This window comes from Cupressus sempervirens, chromosome 11 (assembly GCF_028749045.1).
Source record: "Cupressus sempervirens isolate cs-2001-9-10 chromosome 11, ASM2874904v1, whole genome shotgun sequence".
NCBI lineage: Eukaryota > Viridiplantae > Streptophyta > Pinopsida > Cupressales > Cupressaceae > Cupressus > Cupressus sempervirens.
The window spans coordinates 861,154,591-861,176,809 of record NC_143128.1 but is presented as its reverse complement, the minus strand read 5'-3'; the positions used below and the strand labels follow the sequence as shown (position 1 = coordinate 861,176,809).

At 40.3% G+C, this 22,219-nt stretch overlaps 1 protein-coding gene across 1 annotated transcript in view; it reads left to right on the top strand.

Moving 5' to 3' along the window:
• The window catches only part of FKGP (L-fucokinase/GDP-L-fucose pyrophosphorylase), a 269,199-nt gene that overhangs the window by 153,954 nt on the left and 93,026 nt on the right, over positions 1-22,219 (top strand). The window lies entirely within an intron of this gene.

Here is a 22,219-nt window from a genome sequence, read left to right as displayed (position 1 = left end):
AAGGAATCCCAGAGCAATATGAACATCACAATCCACCTGGATCCCAATGGTAGAATTACATACTATCCTTGCTGTGTAGAAGCAACTCCTATAGCACCAACACCCAAATAATGAACATCAACATCAGAATCATCTGAAAACTGACTTGAGGCGCTGATTAAGGCAACAACCCATCGAAACTCAACCCAATTGAAATACCAAGTCTATCAACACCTAAGTCCCCATTGAATTGATACTCACACCCAACTGCACTGTGGAGATGGTAACAATCATAAGTACTCGAAACACTACCACGAACTCCAACCTCTGCCAAATTGTCCTGGGTGTGTAGACATTGCAAGGTGTCTGATTTGCAACTATCAATAGCATCTGCAAAAGATGGTGCTAACTTGTCCCATAGTGGATGGTATGAAAATGGAGTGAACCCACACCTACGTGAAACCAAATCCTCTACCTGTGGGTCAAAATAAAAGTGATGAGCACTCCTCATAGTGTAATGTCGATAAAAACTCCCAATCTCTATCAAGGGCTCATAAATATCTGTCTGTGGATCTGATGGTGGCTCCAATCTATAACTACTGGTCGGGCAGGATCCTAGGTAATTCTCTCGGCAAACCCAACATCGAAATCCCTACGGGGAACCATAGTAGACAGAGTCTCTACAATCTTTCCCACCAACCTTCGAATGGTACGAGAGCCTCAAATGAGAGTACCATCAGACACTCTGTATGAATCCTCCCGCACATCTGAACTCTCCAAAAGATACTCAATGAAAGACTCTGTGCAGTAGAAATTATATGTGGAAGCATCAACCGACTCCCCTGCGACACACAACCGATCCCTTCGAAAATGTGGCCCTGCCAACTATCCAATGACACCAGTTGTATGAAATGAAGAAATAGATTCACTTCTGGTAGAAGGAAGCAAATCACCATGAGAGCTCATCTCCACTGATGCTCTCACCTCCTTTACACATACTGGACCCATATGCTGGACGAATATGTCGACCAAATTATCATGTCCATCATTCCTAACCGTAGAAGGAAACTCACCACCAACTACAATATGCAACTGAATTGGTTCTGGGGCTGGTGTGGTCCGAACATGCTCCAACTCCACAATCACCTCATCTAATCGTGATTGTGACTCCTGAAGAGCCAATTGAGTACTGTTGCTCAATTTTCACACATGTTCAAATGGAGGAAAACATACATGCTTATTACTTTCAAAGTAATTCTCAGGAATGCATTAAAGAAAAGTACTTTATTGATTTTGAAATAATATACAATGTTTGTATGATGGAGCAAATCATGATAGAAATTAAATGCTGAAAGTAAATTTCTCCCACACATCTGATTGTGAGAGTAGTCCCTACGTACTGATATACACCTATACTATATTGAAATCAGTAACGTGAAAGAAGAGTAAAGGGAGAAAAAAGTTCATGGGCACCAGTGATTGCCTGTAATGATTGGTGAAGTGGCGTCCATCCGCATCCACCTTCTTGCTGTTCTGAATCTTGCCCTTTCCGTGCTTCCAATTTCTGCATCCATAAAAGAGAAATGGGTTAGATCCAATGGATCTAAGCAATGCTGATAGCTCACTTCATCTCACTTTCATTATCATATACGCTATTCATCTCAGTAAAATACATGCATACATCTACAGATAGAGATATCAATCGCGAAAAGTAAAAGTATTAAAGGGACAATTCATTTTGCTTTGAAACCTTTTACTTTAAAAACTGGTGAAAACAGGACAGGCGTAGCAGATGGAATTGGTATGCATACAGATAACAGCAAATGAAACATTAAAGGGACGAACTTTCAAAATTTTGAAACCTTTTGTTTCGCTCATACAGCAAGAATGAAAGCTACAGCAAAATGATAACCATTTTCAGCCAGTAGGGAGAATGTGTCATACAGGTCATGGAGCAAACAGGAACAAGATAATACTCATTAGTATTAGTAAAAATAACAACTTCCAGCAAAGAACCAGTAATAGAGAAAATTTGGATCAGGTACACCATACATTAGTAAAGGCCAAGGAGTAATTGTCAAGATTCAACAAAAGGTGCTCAAGATTCATATTCAGCAGGAACCAATAATCAAATCTGGTATGAATGACAATGTTCAGCATTTAACAACCCTCATAAAATCACAGTCTACGATCATTCAAACAAGCAAAACCCAGCATGGAGCAAGTACAGTTGCATTTCAACAAGTAAATGATTGTAAAAGAATAGCACTATTGTGGTATTTATTTCATTACAGCAAGAAGATAACAAAACATTAAAGGGACGTGTATTTCATTGCATGAAACCTTTTGTTTCATTTCCATCAGCTACAATAATGTTATGAATACAAATCAGTAACATGCTAAAGAAACAGAGCATAGCTATGAGGGTTAGAAGACAATAATGGATCACAAAAGCACTCCAAGTAATGCATGCTACAGATTCAAAGGACATATATTTTTAAAAATTGCAATAGAAAGATGCCATAGTAACAATAGAGATGCCTTGTTTTCACTTTGAACGACAGTGGTCAGCAGGAGAGGAGGTAATTGTTCCAACGTTTCAAGTGAACTATGAAAAGTAATAATCAAGAAAAATAGCTGAAACTTTAATTTTTGCACGAGAAGCACAAATTCAGACTACAGAGCAGAGTGAGCAAACTAAGCATCATTTCCAAATGAAGAAAACAGGCAAGCAATACATTCAGGAGAACAGTATAAGTTTTTCAGCAACCTACAAGATTCTAAACTTATTAATTCTATTGCACACACTGAGGATTACAAAAGAAGTATTGCCCAAGCAATAAGTGGTGCCAGTTTCATAACTGTTCTGTTTATTTTCACCACATTATTCACTCCATAAATGCAGATTCTCAAGCAGTTTCAGAACTCGTATTGAGAAGGTTAAAGATGGAAATTGAAATGCATGGAGGGGTGGTAACTTGTATGCTACGGGGTGCTACACATATTATAGTACTTTCTGAGCCTGAGCACCAGGTGCCTTTCAAGATAATTTTAAAAGCTTTTCTAGTGCAGAGAAGAGTATTCTCAAGAGAAAAAGAATCTACATTTTAATTCATTTATGGAGAGGGATGATGTAGCTTGGAGAAGTATGCAGGATTTACACAGAAAGGCATGAAAACAGACACGGGCTAGAGAAAACTTCAGCGTAAATGTTGCAACAGCCACCAATAGAAAATATGCAGTATGGTACTCAGATTTTTGACAAACTTACAGAAGGAAAAACACAACCTCCAGGTATCCAAAACATGACAAAGATAGATTTTCAGACATGGAAATACTCTGCTAGTGAAAAGATAAATATGCAGTATGGTGCTCAGATTTATGACAAACTTATAGCAGAGAAATCACAATCTTGAAGTGTTAAAGTAAACATATAACATATGGAAGAAATTCGGCATCAGCATTCTAAGCAATAATTTATGTCTGAAAGGAAAAAATAATGCTTACTGAAGTGCAATTTTTCATGCCACGAGTTGGTTGTCTGGCGTTTAAATACAGCGGAGATGGGGTCCAAAACCCATACAACAGTAGCAAATGTGAAGATAAATATAGGCGTTTAGGAGAATCAGGTAACCACATCCATGAAAATCACAGCCTTTATAGAATCCGCGGCTACAGCAGAAACGAGGCAAAGTTTCAAACCCAGCAAGCAAAGTAAGGAAATACCAAAAAGGTGAATACGATTTCAGTTAATAGCTCATACCAGTTGGCTCATTGAAAAAAACCTTCATTTTTTGCATGCCATGAGTCCCAAAGATATTAAATGGCGTCCAAGTAGCAAGGTCACAATGAAAATGGCGTTTTGCAACAGAGAAAATCGCAGGGTCTGAATTTCAGACGGCTAGGGTTTCAAAATGACCCTGCTGAGTTTTGTTTTGCTTTCTCTCGGCAATGAAATGACAAACAAAACTATCGCCTTCCTTTTTATCAATTCCTCAATTGATTTTAATAAGATTTCGGGTCCATGCAAGAGACAAATATGGAGTCGCTTTTCTTTTTATGCAAGTTTATAAAATAATAACATAGACTTTATTTCCTAAGTGTCTATGTTATTACTTTAAAAAAACTTATTATTATTGCATTCTATACTTAACACTATTATTTTTCTTTAGTTGAAAATAAATAATGATCAACTTAAAGATAGTAATAATTTTGAATGCGGTTTAGTAATAATGTAAAATAAAAGGGAAAACTCATTCTTGAGTTTCACTTTTATTTTATTTTTCTTAATTGCATACTTTTAAAAAATTGTAATTATTATTTTATAATTGATATTCTATAAATCAATTATTTAATAATAACATTCATGCAATTAAGAAAAATAATAAGTCAAGAATAAAAAATGAGTTGAAGGAGGAGTTGGTATTTTTTAATGCCAAATTTTAAGGGGCAGTCTTAGTTGATATTTTAAGAGGCCTAGTTCAGATTGAGGAGTTCAGAGTGCATTATGGAGTGATTTGTGGCAGTTTGGGAGTCTTTATTAGACTTTTCTCATGCATGGATGGTAGAACCTCAGTTGGAGATATTTGGAGCATGTTTTTGGAGTTTGTAGAGGTTCTTAATAATGAGTTAACTCATTATTTTGACCCAGATTCCCTGTTTTGAGGCAGTTGATATTGTTGTTATATACTCCTCTTATTTTTGAGGAAGGGGTTCAGATTTGGAGAGAAGAATGCTTATGTGATTTTGTCCTTAGTATCTTTTCGTTCATTATTCTGAGCTATTATGCAGATGTACTGTTTTTTGGGCCTTTGATTGAAATAAAGTTTTCATTGGAGCCAATTTTGGAGTGACCGATTTCGTTGCATGCTTCAAGGTGATTGATGTTATTCAAATTGTGTTTTACTAGTAGACCTTTCTGAATTATGTCTTATCTTGCATCTTCTTTATCTAATAGTTGTTTCATAGGTTTTGAGTTGTGTTTCTATTATTGATATATTCGATTGTGATTAATTTCCTTTTGTATATTTTCAAATTCATAAACCTTCTCTTAAATTATTGATATGAATTAGCAGATCTTCAAGCAGGGGTTTTTGTGATTATCTGTCAAAAACTTTCATTGTGTCTCAGGTATAGCAGTGCTTTGTGTTATCAATCTTGGTGTATCACCTTATTTTAATCTTTTAAGTTTTTTCGTGTTCAAGGTTGTCTTTTACCCTTTTTCATCTAAGTTTTTTCACATCTCCGTTAGTACAAGTAAGGTATCAGATATATCATATAGGAATCGGCCTAGAATCCGCAGGTTCAACCAGGTCATAGGTTACCCACAGCTTTTGGTTGATCCAATGTTTCTCCAAAATCGCTGCAAGTTTTAGGACTTAAAGAAAATTTTCAGGGTATAGATTTTGGAGATAACAAGTACACTGAAGAGAGTCCACAGTCACCTCAAGCTCTTGGGTGAGCTCAACCACCTCCTCCTCTTTCTCTAATAATGTCTCATAACAGGTGCTACCCCACTCTAAAAGGTAATCCCTTTCAGCGACTAGCTGCGAATAGTTATGCTTCAAGATCCTGATAGCCTCTCAAGGCGCATGAACCTCTACTAGAGAAAGAGTACTATCACCGTGCTCATCAGCCATAGGAGCACCCCAATTGTTGTTGGTAAATGTATCATGTAGCCGACGGGTAGAATAGTATCCGAATGGGTGCATGACGCTTGAGTCACCCCTTCGGAAAGGTATATGTACACATTCGAGATGGACTTTGGAATCATCAGTTATGATCGATAGATCATTGTAGTCATTGTAATCGGATTGTAATCTGCAAGTGCATACATGAATAAAGTACCCGTTCTGAATTGAATTGTGTTATACATGTGTTGAACTTCTTACCCTATGCGGTAAACACCAACCAGATGTAGGCAACATCTGATGGATGACATCATAATGCTCGAGAGCTAAAGAGATGTCACTTACACTCACCTTCAACTGATTGGTCACATGATGCCTTTGTAACTCTTGCCTCCTATGCAAGCTCTCTGTCTCACTAACTGCACTGTGATAGGAAACCGAATCAGAACTACCCACCACAAGATCACTCACTACATGTGTGCTATCGACCTCACACAACTCTGCATCCGAAATACAACTACTATGTACCTCAATCAACTCCTCACCTGAAGAAATGGAAGCCCTCGCAATATCAATATCCTCGCATGTCTCAACTTGTATGTCAAAAGATAGATCCTATAAACACTGATCTTGGGACCCATCCAAAACCTCCTTGGAATCATCAATTAATACGTAGCAAGGGATATCATACCTGGTGTAGCTCATACCATCATCAAATGTAACATTAGATGTGTCCATACTATCTGCATCCACATCTCCTAATAAAGCCTCAACTGCTGATACCTGACTCTACACACGTGACTCAACATCAACTTGTGAATCAATAATGCTAGAGTATGAACTGACATCTACTGACTTTGTTGTATCACCCAAATTACTAAAATCAAAGCTGGGTGACTCCATACATGCATCGGTTCCAGTTGAAGAAGCAGCTGCCTACTGTATTGTAGTAACCCACCTCTAATCTGCCCTCAAAAAATGCTGATGAAAGCTCAAAGAATTTCATCAAACAATTCACATGCAAGGGACGTATGACTTATATAGTATTTCAGCTAGCTTCAAATGACTTTTTCTTCAATTTGTATCAATGAAAATCTTGTGCTAGAAGACTACAATGGACTACACAATGACCTAACATGAGTGTGCTACTAATTTTGACAATATTCAGTGCATATATATGATATAAGCATGAGAAATGAACACCTACAGCCAACTGACATTTTTACAAATAGTTGGTATGCAAACTAACTAGCTGATAAGTAATGATATTAAATTGCTTAAATGGCACCAGCAACTATTATCTTCTTAATTGCAATGAAAATTACAATGCTCATGAAATATGGCCAAGACTTTGGCATTTACATGGATTACAAAATGATAATGCTGGTATAATGCACACTTACAGCTGAAAGCTTATAACACCCTAAAAAACAATACATAACAAGAACTTGGTTGTAGATGGCTGTAATAATTTTCTCCTATGCTGCCTCTTCTACTTCGCTTTTTTTGAACTGCTTTTTCGCACCCGCTTTTTCAGCCTACTTTTTCGGTTCCGCTTTTTTCGGACAGCTTTTTCGTACCCGCTTTTTCGGTTCCGCTTTTTTGGACTGCTACTATGTTGAATCTCAAGACCATATCTTTCAATGGCGTCAAGATTTCCAGCTTGAAAGGATTTCGTCCTCCAAACTATTGAAATATAATCTCCAACAAATTTTCCAATTCCTTTGATATTTCCAAGCATGAATAAATGAGAGCTATCCTCTTTATTTTAATCCCTTCCTCACTTACTCCACGGTTCCGTCTTGCCAATGTGGGATAAAACATGACTTTTAATATTACTTCTTTTTTTCTTTTTACAAAGTCCATGTATGTACTCGAAAGGGGGACTCTTGATTTTTATAAAGTGACTTTATGAAACATTATAATATTTAATTTAAATAGTCACTTTACCGTTGTAACTTCAAACATTAAAATAATATACCAAATAAACTCGAAATCCCACATATAATAGCTCATTAGAAAGAGCTCAACAAAACGCATCTCATCCTGTCACTGAAAATTGAAGGCGCTGCATCCCCCTATTGGCTTACTAAAAATAGTAAGTCTTCCTGACAACCTAACAAACGAACTTCGTTTGGCCTGTAATTAAATTTGACTAGGCCAAATAACCTCAGGATCCCTTTTGAAGTCCTGGTTAGCCATCGGGACCATACAAGAATGGGCTAACGACAACATACCTCCAAATTGGCTAAGTGGGGGACATTACAGTCCGCCCCTCTTGAAATTGCTTGTCCCCAAGCAATCTCAACTCAGGATGCTGAATAATCTCCTCTGCCTCCGATGTCGCATCCTCAACTAGTAGGTTCCTCCACTTTACTAGGTACTCCCTGATAGTCCGCCTGCGAAGCACCTTCTCCCTGGAGTCAAGTATAGCCTTAGGAATCAAGATAAGCTTTCCCTCATCATCGAGAGGTGGCAATACTACTGAAGGCAACGCATTATGCCCCAATGCCTTTTTAAGGCATGACACATGGAACACGTTATGTACTTTACTGTCCGCAGGCAGCTCCAACTCATAAGCTACCTCACCCACTCTCCTGATTATTTTGAATGGTCCATAGTAGCGTGGTTTCAATTTCTCTACTCCACTCCTCTTGAGGGAGGACTGTCTATATGGCTGTAACATGAGGTACACCATGTCTCCTACCTCGAAAGATCTCTCAACCCTGTGCTGATCAGCATATTGCTTTTGCTGATTTTGTGCCCTTTGCAAATTTTCCTTCAAGGATCGCATAATGTCCTGACACTCCTGCAATATATCCTTGGCCTTAGGCACCCTACTGTCCGCAAATAACAAATCCAGAAAATAGGAGCATCATAGCCGTACAGTGCCATGAAAGGGGACATTTGAATAGACATATGGAAAGAGGTATTATAGCAGTATTCCCCTAGATGCAGCCACTTCACCCAAGCCTTTTGCTCTCCTGCAGTGTAGTTTCGAAGGTACCCTTCAACCCATTTATTCACTATCTCTGTCTGCCCATAAGTTTGGGGGTGGTAACCGGTACTTGGAGTTAGCTCTATTCCACACAACCTAAACAACTCCTTCCAAAAGTGGCTCATAAACCTACTATCCCTGTCGCTGACTATGCTCCATGGCATCCCATCTAATCTAAATACCTCTCGAAAGAATAGCTCTGCTGTCTGTACTGTTGAATACGTGGACGAAATCGCAAAGAAATGTGCAAATTTCGTCAATCTGTCTACAACAACAAAAATACAATCCCGACCCTGTACCTTGGGGAGGCCTGTAATGAAATCCATGGAAATGCTATCCCACTTCTTCTCTGGTATGGGTAGGGGCTGTAGTAAACCACCTGGAAAGGAATGTTCCTGTTTGTTCTGCTGACATACTGGGCACTCCCTAACAAACTGAAGCACCTCTATTTTGAGTCCTTTCCAAGTGAAGCGCTCTCTCACCTGCCGATGTCTTAAAGAATCCGGGATGTCCTACCAATGGTGAATCATGAAATGCCCTCAAAATCTTCTGCTTCATAGCAGACCCGGGTACTAAATAAATCCTTTCCTTGTAGATGATCAAATCATTTACAACAGTGTATCGACTATCCTGAGTAGTTCCTTCAATAACACTAGATGCCCAACTATCCTTGGCATACTCTGCCAAGATCAACTCTCTCCAATCATCCATGACTATCCCAATAGCAAGCAAATGAGGCCTTTTGGATAAAGCATCTGCGACGATATTTTTCTTCCCTTTGACATAGACTATGTCAAAATCATAAGCCTATAACTTACTCACCCATTTCTGTTGCCTGTCATTGAGATCCTTCTGTCCAAGAAAATGTTTTAAGCTGTTATGATCTGTTTTTACTGTGAATCGGCTCCCTGCTAAGTATTGCCTGAATTTAGCTAGCGCGTGCATGATTGCTAGCATTTCTTTGTCATAGACACTGTAAGTTCTCTCAACACCTCGTAATTTCCTGCTCTCATATGCGATGGGATGTTTGTCCTGCATGAGGACAGCTCCTATGCCCTCTCCTAAGGCATCACACTGCAGCTCAAAAGGCCTGGTGAAATCTGGAATGGCTAAAACAGGGCATGTACTTATCAGCTCCTTGAACCTGTCAAAACAATCCTGAGCCTTCTTTGACCACTTGAAACTGTCTCTCCGTGTCAAAGCTGTAAGTGGTGCTGCTATCTGTGAAAATCCCTTCACAAGACTACGGTAGAACCCGCAAAGCCCAAGAAATCCCTTGAGTTGCGAAGTGTTCCTCGGCGGTGGCCAATCCAGAATGGTCCTCATCTTGTTTGGGTCAACCCGAACACTTCCTGCACTAATACTATGCCCTAAATAGAGCAACTCTGTCATCCCGAACTCGCATTTACTCATCTTGGCATATAATGATTCCCTCTCTAGAATGCTGAGCACTGCATCAATATGCTTCAAATGTTCCTCCCAAGTACGGCTGTATATCAGTATATCATCAAAAAAATCAACACAAACTTCCTCAACTGATCTCTGAATACTCTATTCATACAAGACTGGAAAGTGGCGAGGGCATTAGTCAAGCCAAAAGGCATGACTAAGAACTCAAAATGTCCATAGTGGCATCTAAAAGCTGTCTTCTCCACATCCACCTCTCTAACCTGTATTTGGTGGTAGCCGGATCTCAAATCAATCTTAGAGAAGTAGCAGGCACCGTGCAATTCATCAATAAGCTCATCAATGCGCGGAATAGGGTATCGGTTCTTGATTGTCTTCTTGTTTAGTTCCCTATAATCAATGCCCATCCTCATTGTACCATCCTTGTTCTTCACCAATACTACTGAAAAAGCGAAAGGACTCTTGCTTGGTCGTATGTGCCTCATGTCAATCAACTCCTTGATTGCCTTTTCTATTTCATCTTTATATCTCTTTGGATAGAGGTAGGGTGTGATGATGACTGGCTTAGCCCCTTCCTCTAACTCAATAACATGCTCAATTCCCCTATCCGGGGGTCTCCTTGGAGGTATCTCACCAAACACCTTAGTATGTTTGGTTATTATTTTTTGTACATCAGGGGGATACTCCTGTTTATGTTGCTTTGTCACCTCAGGCATTACTCTGAACTCTGCTGTCCACTGCACTTGGTCGTGTCTGAAGAAACTCTGCATCCGCTTGAGTGACACCACTCGTAGTCTCTCATCTGACAAACCTCTGAGTACTATCTTCTTACCATTTGCCTCAAACCTCATTTCCATTTTCTGGAGGTTAAATGTAAACTCTTTCAGAGATTTCATCCAATTCATCCCAAGCACCATATCCTGATCACCAATGTTGACAACAAAGAAATCTCCCACCATGTCATAATCTCCCAAACGAAGCTGCAAGTTGGAGATTTTCTTGGTACAATCGATTTTGAAGCCGTCGGCAACCATCACCTTAAATCCCCTATGCTCTTCTGTATGTAGCCCTCTACGTGTCACAAACTTTTCATCAATGAAGTTATGTGTTGCCCCTGTATCAATGAGTGCCACAAATCTTTGTCCATCCAAAGTTCCCCTAACTCTGAAAGTGACGGCCTCCTATATACTGGACAACTGAGCTATCGTGCTATCACTGTGTGCTTCCTCATGTGAAGAATTATCATCTCCATCTGATTCTGATAACTGCTCTGAATCTCCATCCACTGACTCTTCGGTTGAAAAGTACTCCATCTGCTTGGCTTTTGCTTTCAATGTACACTTATGTGACAAATCCCAAGGCTCCATGCAATGAAAATGAAGCTTCTTCTTCCTGAGATCATTAAGTGTCTCATTGTCCAACCTCTTACTTTCCTCCTTAGGTGGCTGACCCTCTCTACGAAAAGGTTTACTGTCCTTATCTTTCCTCGAAGGAAAACTCTTTGCCTGGAATCTATTTGTAGAAGCTGAAGAGGAATCCATGTCACGAGCTTTCTTCATGGCTTCCTGCAAAGTGGGAGGGTTGAGAGCTTTAATCCACCCTCTCAACGGATCAGCTAACCCATCCATAAATAGAACCAGTATCCTCCGTTCAGATACATCTGTTACTAACACTGCAAGTTTCTGAAATTCTGAAATGTATGTTTCCAATGATCCCCATTTTTTAAGTTGAGCTAACTCCTTGAAATGTAGTTCTAGATCCTTCCTATCAAAACGTTCAATTAGTCTCTCCGTAAACTCCACATATGAGGTAATGTGTGCATGACCCATAGTAACCATACCATGATGCCACCACTCGTGTGCTAACCCATCCAGATGAATTGCTGCATACTTAATAGCTTCTTCCTCAGGCATAGGGTTTAATTGAAAGTATGTATCAAGCTTTTGAACCCAAGCTCTTGTTGTCGACTTCCCCAAGCCATCATAATATGGTAACTGAAGTTTCCCTACTTTCTTCCGTAGCTCATAGCTCTGGTTCCTGTCATGTCCACGTGGCATATGCTTCATCCGCACATCCATATACTCCCTAAAGGTAATTGCAGCAGTAAAATTTGGACCTTCGGCTTCCCAATCTCTCCTCAACTGGTCCTGTATATCAGTGATCTGGGGCTCTGGTACGGGCTGCTCTGAGGCTCTAGGAGGAAATGTGGGAATCATGGGCCTTGAGCTCGCTGTCCTAGCTTGCTGGGGTGCATGACCGAACTTGTTCCCAACTTGTTCACCTCCATTATGTGTCCCATCCTGATTGTTCCCATTCTGATTGTTACCATTTTGATTATTACCATTTTGATTATTTCCTCCACCCATGTTAGCATTCAACCCCATTTGACGAGCCATCATCTGCATCATAAGCTCCATTCTCTGATTTTGTTCTTGTGCCCTCTGTTCTGTTAATCGCTGTCCCTGTGCCAAGGTCTCTAATAATTGTAAGAATCTTTCCTCTCCAGGATCCCGAGCATTCCTGTCTCCCATATTGCCGCCTTGATCAAAGAATATCTCCTTTGTGTTTGTATGACTGGATTCTATATTCACCTGCATGGATGAACTAGACTGTTTGCTCTGCAGGTCTGAAATCCTATTTTGTCTTGCTCTGGTATTGCGGAAATTATAAGGCCCCTGTCACATGCTCAAACATAAATGCTCTGATTTTAGTGTTTTGACATTTCGTCAAACACTTTTCCCTCTATCTGGCTGTTCCAAATTCCCTATAAGACCTCCATAGGATGGCAAGACTTATAGCTCTGATACCACTGTAGTAATCCACCTCTAATCTGCCCTCAAAAAATGCTGATGAAAGCTCAACGAATTTCATCAAACAATTCACATGCAAGGGACGTATGACTGATATAGTATTTCAGCTAGCTTCAAATGACTTTTTCTTCAATTTGTATCAATGAAAATCTTGTGCTAGAAGACTACAATGGACTACACAATGACCTAACATGAGTGTGCTACTAATTTTGACAATATTCAGTGCATATATATGATCTAAGCATGAGAAATGAACACCTACAGCCAACTGGCATTTTTACAAACAGTTGGTATGCAAACTAACTAGTTGATAAATAATGATATTAAATTGCTTAAATGGCACCAGCAACTATTATCTTCTTAATTGCAATGAAAATTACAATGCTCATGAAATATGGCCAAGACTTTGGCATTTACATGGATTACAAAATGATAATGCTGGTATAATGCACACTTACAGCTGAAAGCTTATAACACCCTAAAAAACAATACATAACAAGAACCTGGTTGTAGATGGCTGTAATAATTTTCTCCTATGTTGCCTCTTCTACTTCGCTTTTTTCGAACTGCTTTTTGGCCTGCTTTTTCGCACCCGCTTTTTCAGCCTGCTTTTTCAGTTCCGCTTTTTTCGGACAACTTTTTCGTACCTGCTTTTTTCAGCCTGCTTTTTCGGTTCTGCTTTTTTGGATTGCTACTATGTTGAATCTCAAAACCATATCTTTCAATGGCGTCAAGATTTCTAGCTTGAAGGGATTTTGTCCTCCAAACTATTGAGACATAATCTCCAACAAATTTTCCAATTTCTTTGATATTTCCAAGCATGAATAAATGAAAGCTATCCTCTTTCTTTTAATCCCTTCCTCACTTACTCCATGCTTTCGTCTTGCCAATGTGGGATAATACATGACTTTTAATATTACTTCTTTTTTTCTTTTTACAAAGTCCATGTATGTACTCAAAAGGGGGACTCTTGATTTTTATAAAGTGACTTTATGAAACATTATAATATTTAATTTAAATAGTCACTTTACCGTTGTAACTTCAAACATTAAAATAATATACCAAATAAACTCGAAATCCCACATATAAGCTCATTAGAAAGAGCCCAACAAAACGCATCTCATCTTGTCACTGAAAATTGAAGGTGCTGCATCCCCCTATTGGCTTACTAAAAATAGTAAGTCTTCTTGACAACCCAACAAACGAACTTCGTTTGGCCTATAATTAAATTTGACTACGCCAAATAACCTCAGGATCCCTTTTGAAGTCCTGGTTAGCCCTCGGGACCATACAAGAATGGGCTAACGACAACATACCTCCAAACTGGCTAAGTAGGGGACATTACATGCATCGGAGCAACACTATGACAAGTCACATACAAATCTCCAATGATAATCCCCTCCTCGAGAGAGTGTGAAGTATAAGCCTCCTTCCTACCGACCTTCTAAAGGCAGAAATCATATATCTCGTGACTCTCTCAACTGCCTCAGGATTCGACAAGCTCTCCGCTAACCTCTGCTGATGAAGCTTAAGTTTCTCCATACTGTCTCTCTCAAGGCATTTAATTTTCCGCTATTTTCCTCACTACTCCACCAGCTCTTGGAACTAGGCCTTATATATCTATCCATAGTTGGAAATAACAAGAGTGCAGATCACTCCAATCACAACAACAGATCTGAAATAAATAATATTTTCCTCCCCCATAGTATGACATGAAACTTTTCCAATAAAACTGTAATAACCCCGTCTGGTTATAGCTTAAGCAAACATCAATTTTCTTTGCAAATCAATGGTTTGACATTTCGTCAAACACTTGGTGCACAACTCTGTTATAATTATATGACATTGTAATGTATTTGTTTCTTTTTGAGTTTCTAGAATATAAATGCTTCATACTAAAACTCTGAAAACAAATACTATGATCTATTTTTAACAAAAGCTTGATATTGCATTTAAATTGCTCAAATCATGTACTGAAAATTACATTAATTGATAAAGAACCTAAATTCGATATAATGGTGGATTTTCCTTGACTAGCAACCTGAAAGCAAACCACTAGAAATTGAACTAGGCCACCAGGAAACAATTGTAGGCCTCCAGATTTATAACTGCAGGCTGTATAGAGGTGTTTGCAGATTATAAACAAGCCAATTGCTGCTCTAGAGATGAATGGCAGCCTTCGCAATATGCACAGGTGTCTCCAAACATCCACACACAAGTGTACTTTGATCACAACAGCCCCAATTAGCTTATGCTTGGATCAAGGAATGACTGTAATTTTGCACAAATCAATATCCACGCAAGAACTAGCTGAACTTAGGTAATAATGCCACAAACCCTTCCCAATTTGCAAGCTGAAATGCAATTAAGCTCCCACACAACAACGCCTCCCATCTACGGTCAAAACAAATGGAAAACTCCACAATTCAGACTATAACAGTTCTCTCAGAATTCATTCACAATAGCTGAACCGTGAATTACCAGGTGCTTCTCAAATCCAAACCCTTATACTTCAACAAGGGTATATAAATTCAGAAATTTAGGAAATGTCACAAAGACGTCAAAGCAAAGTAAGATAATTAAATGATCGGATGCTTTACTCATCAAATGGGCTGATATTTATAATCTCCAAAGGGCACAAGGTTTCTTGAATGAACTTCACTTAGGAAGCCTCCCATGTACAACATTAAAAAATAAGAAAGTGCCATTATAAACTCATTTATTAATTGCTTTTGGCTCCGAAATGACCTTTTCCACCATAACTTAAAATTCTGACACGTGAGGCCATTGCTTCTTTTTCCCATGATTTAAAACTTTTTATCCGACGGGTCTCTTCGGGAAGGAAATTGTGTATCAGCCGACGGGTCCCTTCGGGAAGGAAATTGTGTATCAGCCGATGGGTCCCTTCAGAAAGGTTTTTGTTATGTAGCAGACATAATATATCTGGCCGACGAACTCCTTCGAGAAAGTTCTTCGGAAAGTATTTATAACCCCTTCGGGAAGCATTGTATTCATTTTATCATCAAATATTATCATGGAAGCATAATGTAATGTTCTGGCATATGCGAATAATAAAAAGAAGTGTTCTGCTGTTCAAGTTCGTGTTCATTATCTGTGTGCAATTCTTAATTAACTTATGCGGTAAACATTTGGCGCTGTTGCCCGATGGACCTGGTATGCAGGCAGACGGATATGAATTACATGCCGAATCAGTTGAACAAAGATAAGAGTAAGCTGAAAGAAAAAGATGACATACGCGTTGCGTAGGAAAATTTAATTTTGGCTCAGCAGATAGAGCGTCGAAGGAGATTTCAGAAGATTGCCGATGGAAACAAGAGACTCGACAACGGTTTGATTTGGTGGAAGAAGCGAGGGAGGAGTTTCTGAACCTGCATACACCACAGGAAGAGAATCCTGACGGAAGGAGATCGACTCGCACGGCTCGGAGTGCCGAGGGAGCACGAGCGTGGAGTGACCTCTTTGTCCGAGATATACTTCTAGAACGAACAGCTTCGGTTGACGAACCCTCTTGTTCACCAAACAGCGTAGAAGTCGAAAACACCGCGGAAGTCGAAAATAGCGCGGAAGTCGAAAACAGCGCAGGTGTTGAAAATAGTGTGGAAGCAAAAAACAACGCGGGTGTAGAAAATAGCGCGGGTGTGCAGAACAGCGCGGGAGCTCAGAACAACGCGGGTGTTCAAAACAGCGCGGGAGTGCAAAACAGCGCAGGTACACAACAAAACCCCCAACATATAGTGATAATGGCAGGTTTGAAGGAAAAATTGCCTAAATTTGATGGTGATGAAGCAGCTAATCCCATTCGACATTGTAAAACATGTGAAACGATCTGGAGGGAAAATGGCATAACATATACAAACGAATGGATTCGACAATTTTCCGCTACCCTACGGGGTGTTGCGATTGATTGGTTTACTGATGCTGATCCACAAAAATTAAACAGTTGGGATAACATTAAGAAGGAGTTCATTGCAGAATTTCAACTTTTGCGTGATGATAATGAAATTGTAGCAGAGATATTCAATACCAAGCAAAAGAAGAATGAAACAGTACGGGTCTTCGCCAGGAGATTGAAGGACTTAATCAGTAAAATGGAGAATAAGCTGGCAGATGGACTCCAGAAAAGATGGTTCATTGAAGGCCTTCACCCGAAGTTGCGGAAAAAGATGAAGATCGTGCCACCATCGACATACGATGAAGCGTACAATCGGGCAATGAACCTCAAAAGTGACCAGAAGACAAAGAAGAAGAAGAAGAACAACTCGTCCGATTTAGATGACGATGCATCTCCAGGAGATTATAGCAGCGATGACGAGGGAAGCAACAGGAAGGTCTGTGCCCTCCAGAAGGATATGATGCGGATGATGAAGGAATTCAAAAACATGAACAAGGAGACTAAGGGTAATGACCTATGGTGCACGGAGTGTAAGAAAGAAGGCCATACAAAGGGATCTTGCCCGAAAGATCAATTTTGTGAAATCTGCCAGATCTTGGGACACTCGGTAAAGGAATGCCTTTTCAATTTAGAAATAAGGACACCGCAGCAAGTGTTCCTGACACAGGAGGCATCCTCGTCAGGAGCGAACGGGAACACCAGTGCGGAAGGAGCCACATCAGGCGGATACAGAAACAACCAGCACGGTCAAAATAACAACAATAGCAGCAACAACAATACAGGCGGAAGGAGTCGAATTCAGTATGATGCGAATGGTCGACCGATTGATCAATGCCGCGCATGCAATCTGTGGGGTCACTTCGCCCGAGAGTGTACAACGGCGAACACACCGAAGTTGTTATGCAGATGGTGTGGACCTGGTGATCATGAAGATGCTAGGTGTCCGAAGTCGGGAGTAAACTTGATCATCGTCGGGATGGATGAAGAAGAGGTTTTGGCCATCACACGGCAGCAAACGAAAGTGTACCCCGACCCGGTGGAAGAAAAGAAGAGACTGGAGGAAGCACGGGTAGAGATCTAGAAAGCAACATAGGCAGAAACGACACGACTGAAGGACACGCCGAGTACTTTCGTACGGAACTGCGCAAAACAAAACATTATACGGCAAATTTTGCAAGCCGAGATACCCGTCAGGATAAGTGATTTGTTGCTCACTATGCCTCAGCTCCGATCGGCACTCACAAACATCGTTCCCGCTGCTAAACTACCAGGAGAACATGGAAGGGAGCAAGAAAGTGGAGCAAGTACAGCGGACAAAAAGGAGGAGAGTGGCGCAAGTGCAGAAGATCCGATGTTGTTAGCCCTCTCATCCGGACGCCATCCGACAGTTGTTGAAATGAAAATTGTCGAGACTGTATTGACGGAAACAATTGTGGACGGAGGGTCCGGTGTCAATGTGTTGCCTGAAGACACTTGGAAAAAGTTGGGACAGCCGACATTGTGGCCACCTACCTTCCAATTGTTAACAGCCAATCAACATGGAATCAAGCCATTGGGAGTACTCACAGCGCAACCAGTGACGATTGGAACACAATCGTTCCTGTTGGACTTTTTCGTGATCCCACTGAAGCGGAGAGGATATGATGCCATTGTGGGCCGGGGGTGGTTGATACAAGCCAAGGCAAAACATGATTGGAAGAAAAATACATTATCACTTGAAAGCAAAGGCCGAAAGTATGTCATCGATCTGCACACTCAGATGGTTGGAGAAGAAGCTCTATCGTCGGATTCCGAAGGAGAAGATGATGAGAGGAGGCAGAGTATGGAACCCGATCAGGAGGGAGTCCTACGATTGGAAGGAGATGACGATTTGGATTCAGTAAATGGTCTTTACCACTGGCAGATAGAGGATTACGAGCTCTTTCCAAGTTGTAATATGCTAAGGATCGACGAAGGTAAGAAAGAAGAAGGAAATGAATGTCTGAAGGAATACAGAGAAGCCGAAGGAGGAAATGAATGTCCGAAGGAACATAGAGAAGTCGACGGAGGAAATGAATGTTTGAAGGAACATGGAGAAGCCGAAGGAAGAAATGAATTTTCGATGCAACACAGAGAAGCTGAAGAAGAAAACACAGATATGACTGAAGCTGAAGGACAAAACATATAGTACGAACCCAAAAGAAGGAAAGATTCTACTGTACGACTGCGCCGGAAGAAAGTATTACGTCGAACCACAAATATAACAGAAAGGTACCCGCAGCAAGGAAGACACACGATACGGTCTGCACAGGCAACAAAGAGGAAGGGTTCAATAAAAGTTGTAGCAGTACAGAGTGAATGTGTTATTGACAGACAAAAGGGGCAGTTGACGAAGTCCATGGTAGCGAGCTTCGGGAACAAACTGGGCGGTATGGAGATGACACAGAACAAGCGTAGCAGGTTTCAACTCGAACAGTGGGTGTTGAAGTACGATGACCGGAATGAGATCAAACCAGGCAAGTTCAAAGTTAAGTGGGTCGGGCCGTATCAAATCTGGGAAGTAGGGGACAATGGAGCAATAAAATTATGGACTTTGGATGGATAGGAAGTGCCTCAGGCGGTGAATGGCTCGAAGCTGAAGGTATACCATGGCCGGAAGACTTCTGCGTCACGGAATGGCCTTCGGGAGACCGCTTCGTCATTGCAGATCGACGGTGACGACGGTCGAAGGGAAAACCGACTTTGCTATTCATTATTATTCAAAAAAAAAAAAAAAAAAAAACAAGAAAAAAAAAAGATTTAAAAAAAAAAAAAAAAGTACCGTACGGTTTAGCACCGTACGGATTTCATAGTAAAATGTGAGCACCGTACGGCTTCCCCAAGCATCGTACGGATTTCACAGTGAAGGAGCGCCGTACGGATTTCTCACACGATGGAATGTGCCGTACGGTTTTTAGAGGAAAGAGTCCATACTGTTTTTAAGGGGCAAGTACCGTACGGCTTTTTGAGGGAAGGTGAATACCGTATGGTCCTTAACACCTGAAGGAAGGAGAATACCGTACGGTTTTTGATATCTAAGAAGAAAACTACCGTACGGTTTTTGATATCTGAAGGATGGTGTACGGGTTTCAGACAATCCAAACTGTGGTACGGTTTTCAAGATGGTAGTACAGTTTTGTGGTAGTGTACGGTTTTTTAAAGAGCTTGAGAAGGATAATGTACGCAATTAGGAGCCAAATTTTACTTTGCATCGTACGGATTTTGAAGACTTCGGAGGATATTGCAATACGGCTTTTCCAGAAGATTGAAATAGTGAAGTCGCCTTCAGATTTGTTTCATCAAAACCCGTGTGCAGGAAGGAGGCATCCATATGCAATCAGCAGATAGTGTCAAGATTGAAGCCGTACGGATTTCATCACAGAAGGGTGACAGGAGGTTTCCTAAAAAAAAAAGAAAAAAAAAAAGACGACGACAGAATCAAGTTGTTCAGAATGAGTGACAGATGATGCCAAAGGGAAGGGGATGCATCCGTGGTTGCCAGAAAGAGTGCAGAATCGACAGATAATGACAGAAATGGTGTGTTCCGTGCATTTTTGTGTGGGTTGCGAAGTGCTAATTTGGTCTTGGCGGCGAGCCTGGACCCCTGGACCCCCAGTCATTGCGGATATCAGTCGTGGGAGTCTGACCAGTTGAAAAGACTTGGAGTTGCGGCAGGCATGGAGTGTCTATGTATCAGAGGCACTAAGAGTAGGTGTTGGCCGTGAGGCTGTCTTGGTGGATGCATAGAGAGCTCGGGAGGAGCTAATCATCCAGTTGGAGGCAGTGCAGCGACACTTGGTTCAGTGTACTCGGAATTGGAAGGCAGAAAGCGGCACAGGTGGCTATCAGGGTCAGATGTCAAATTGGCTAAGGTGACGATGTTGAAGACCAGTTAGTCAGTCAATGTATTTTGGTTGTTGATTTGTCTCAAAGATTTTGTAATAGTCGTCAGGAGACGACTTTTCTTTTTGGGGGGGGATGATGTCGTCGGTAGAAATTGTGTATCAGTCGACGGGTCCCTTCGGAAGGAAATTGTGTATCAGCCGACGGGTCCCTTCGGGAAGGAAATTGTGTATCAGCCGATGGGTCCCTTCGGAAAGGTTTTTGTTATGTAGCAGACATAATGTATCTGGCCGATGGACTCCTTCGGGAAAGTATTTATTACCCCTTCGGGAAGCATTGTATTCATCTTATCATCAGATATTATCATGGAAGCATAATGTAATGTTCTGGCATATGCGAATAATAAAGAGAAGTGTTCTGCTGTTCAAGTTCGTGTTCATTATCTGTGTGCAATTGTTAATTAACTTATGCGGTAAACAACAACCTCACTGTATTTAGATGAATAATAATAATAATTCACCCGTCTTGTGAAAACAGCTGAAGAAGCATCAGAATCGGAATCTAACAATAGTTAAGTGACCCTGATGATGAAAGACGATGAATGAACCTGATGGGTTGACTTACTATAAATAGATGCTCTTTCCAAGATTCTTGGAGCTAAAACCGGAAGCCCAATATAAAAAATGAGAGCATCCTCCAACTCCTCTAACTCAACTGAGCTCATTGAAATCAATAGATTGACTTACTATAAATAGCAAGTCCCTCAAACGGAGCCAAATACACCATAGCCTACTGGAAAGCCTATAACCACACAACTGAGACCCTCAAATCCCACTATTAGCTCACAAGGGTTGCGATAGTGAACTGAGCTAGCCAACTGCAGGAACCTACTAGAAATGGGGACATTACAGCTTCGAAGTATTGTAGTTCTTGCCATTAAAATTCTGAGTGCCCTCCAATAGAGTGTTGGTCAAAGATGCCATTGTATGCTTTTTGAAGCATGAAATTTGAGAAGACTAGATTTCTGAATGCAATGAGTTTGAATGTCATTATTATAGAGGCAAGTGCAGATACAAATTTTAATACAAATCTGCTAGCATAAAAATTGAGGCACGAAAATTGAGACACCTAGATAAATATGAAGACAACTTAGTTGAGCTCTTCAAAACCCTTTAAGAATGTGTAAAAATATTGAGATTCTAGTTGGCACAGAATTAGAGGTACACAAAATGAAGCACACATAAAAATCTGAAACAAACCTAATTGAGGTTTTTAAAAACGCACCAAGAATTTGTAGCTTGATTTAGAATCCGAGAAGAAAATTTGAAGATTTTAAAAAAACCCTATTAGGCCATGTGTATCAAGTGTTGCTGTGGCTAGTGATGATTTATTAAAATGTCATTTAATGATGCTTTTTTTTTATAATATGCAAATGATGTTGTTGACTAAACTAAACATTTTTCATTCACAAAATGCTAGGCATTGAGACTGTCGAAACAAAATAGATGGCTAGGAAATTATCTAGTCATGAAATGATATGACTAATGATACTGCTCCATGCATGTAATTGGATAGGAAACTAACAGTACAAACTATTAGCAAGTTCACAATACTATTTAAG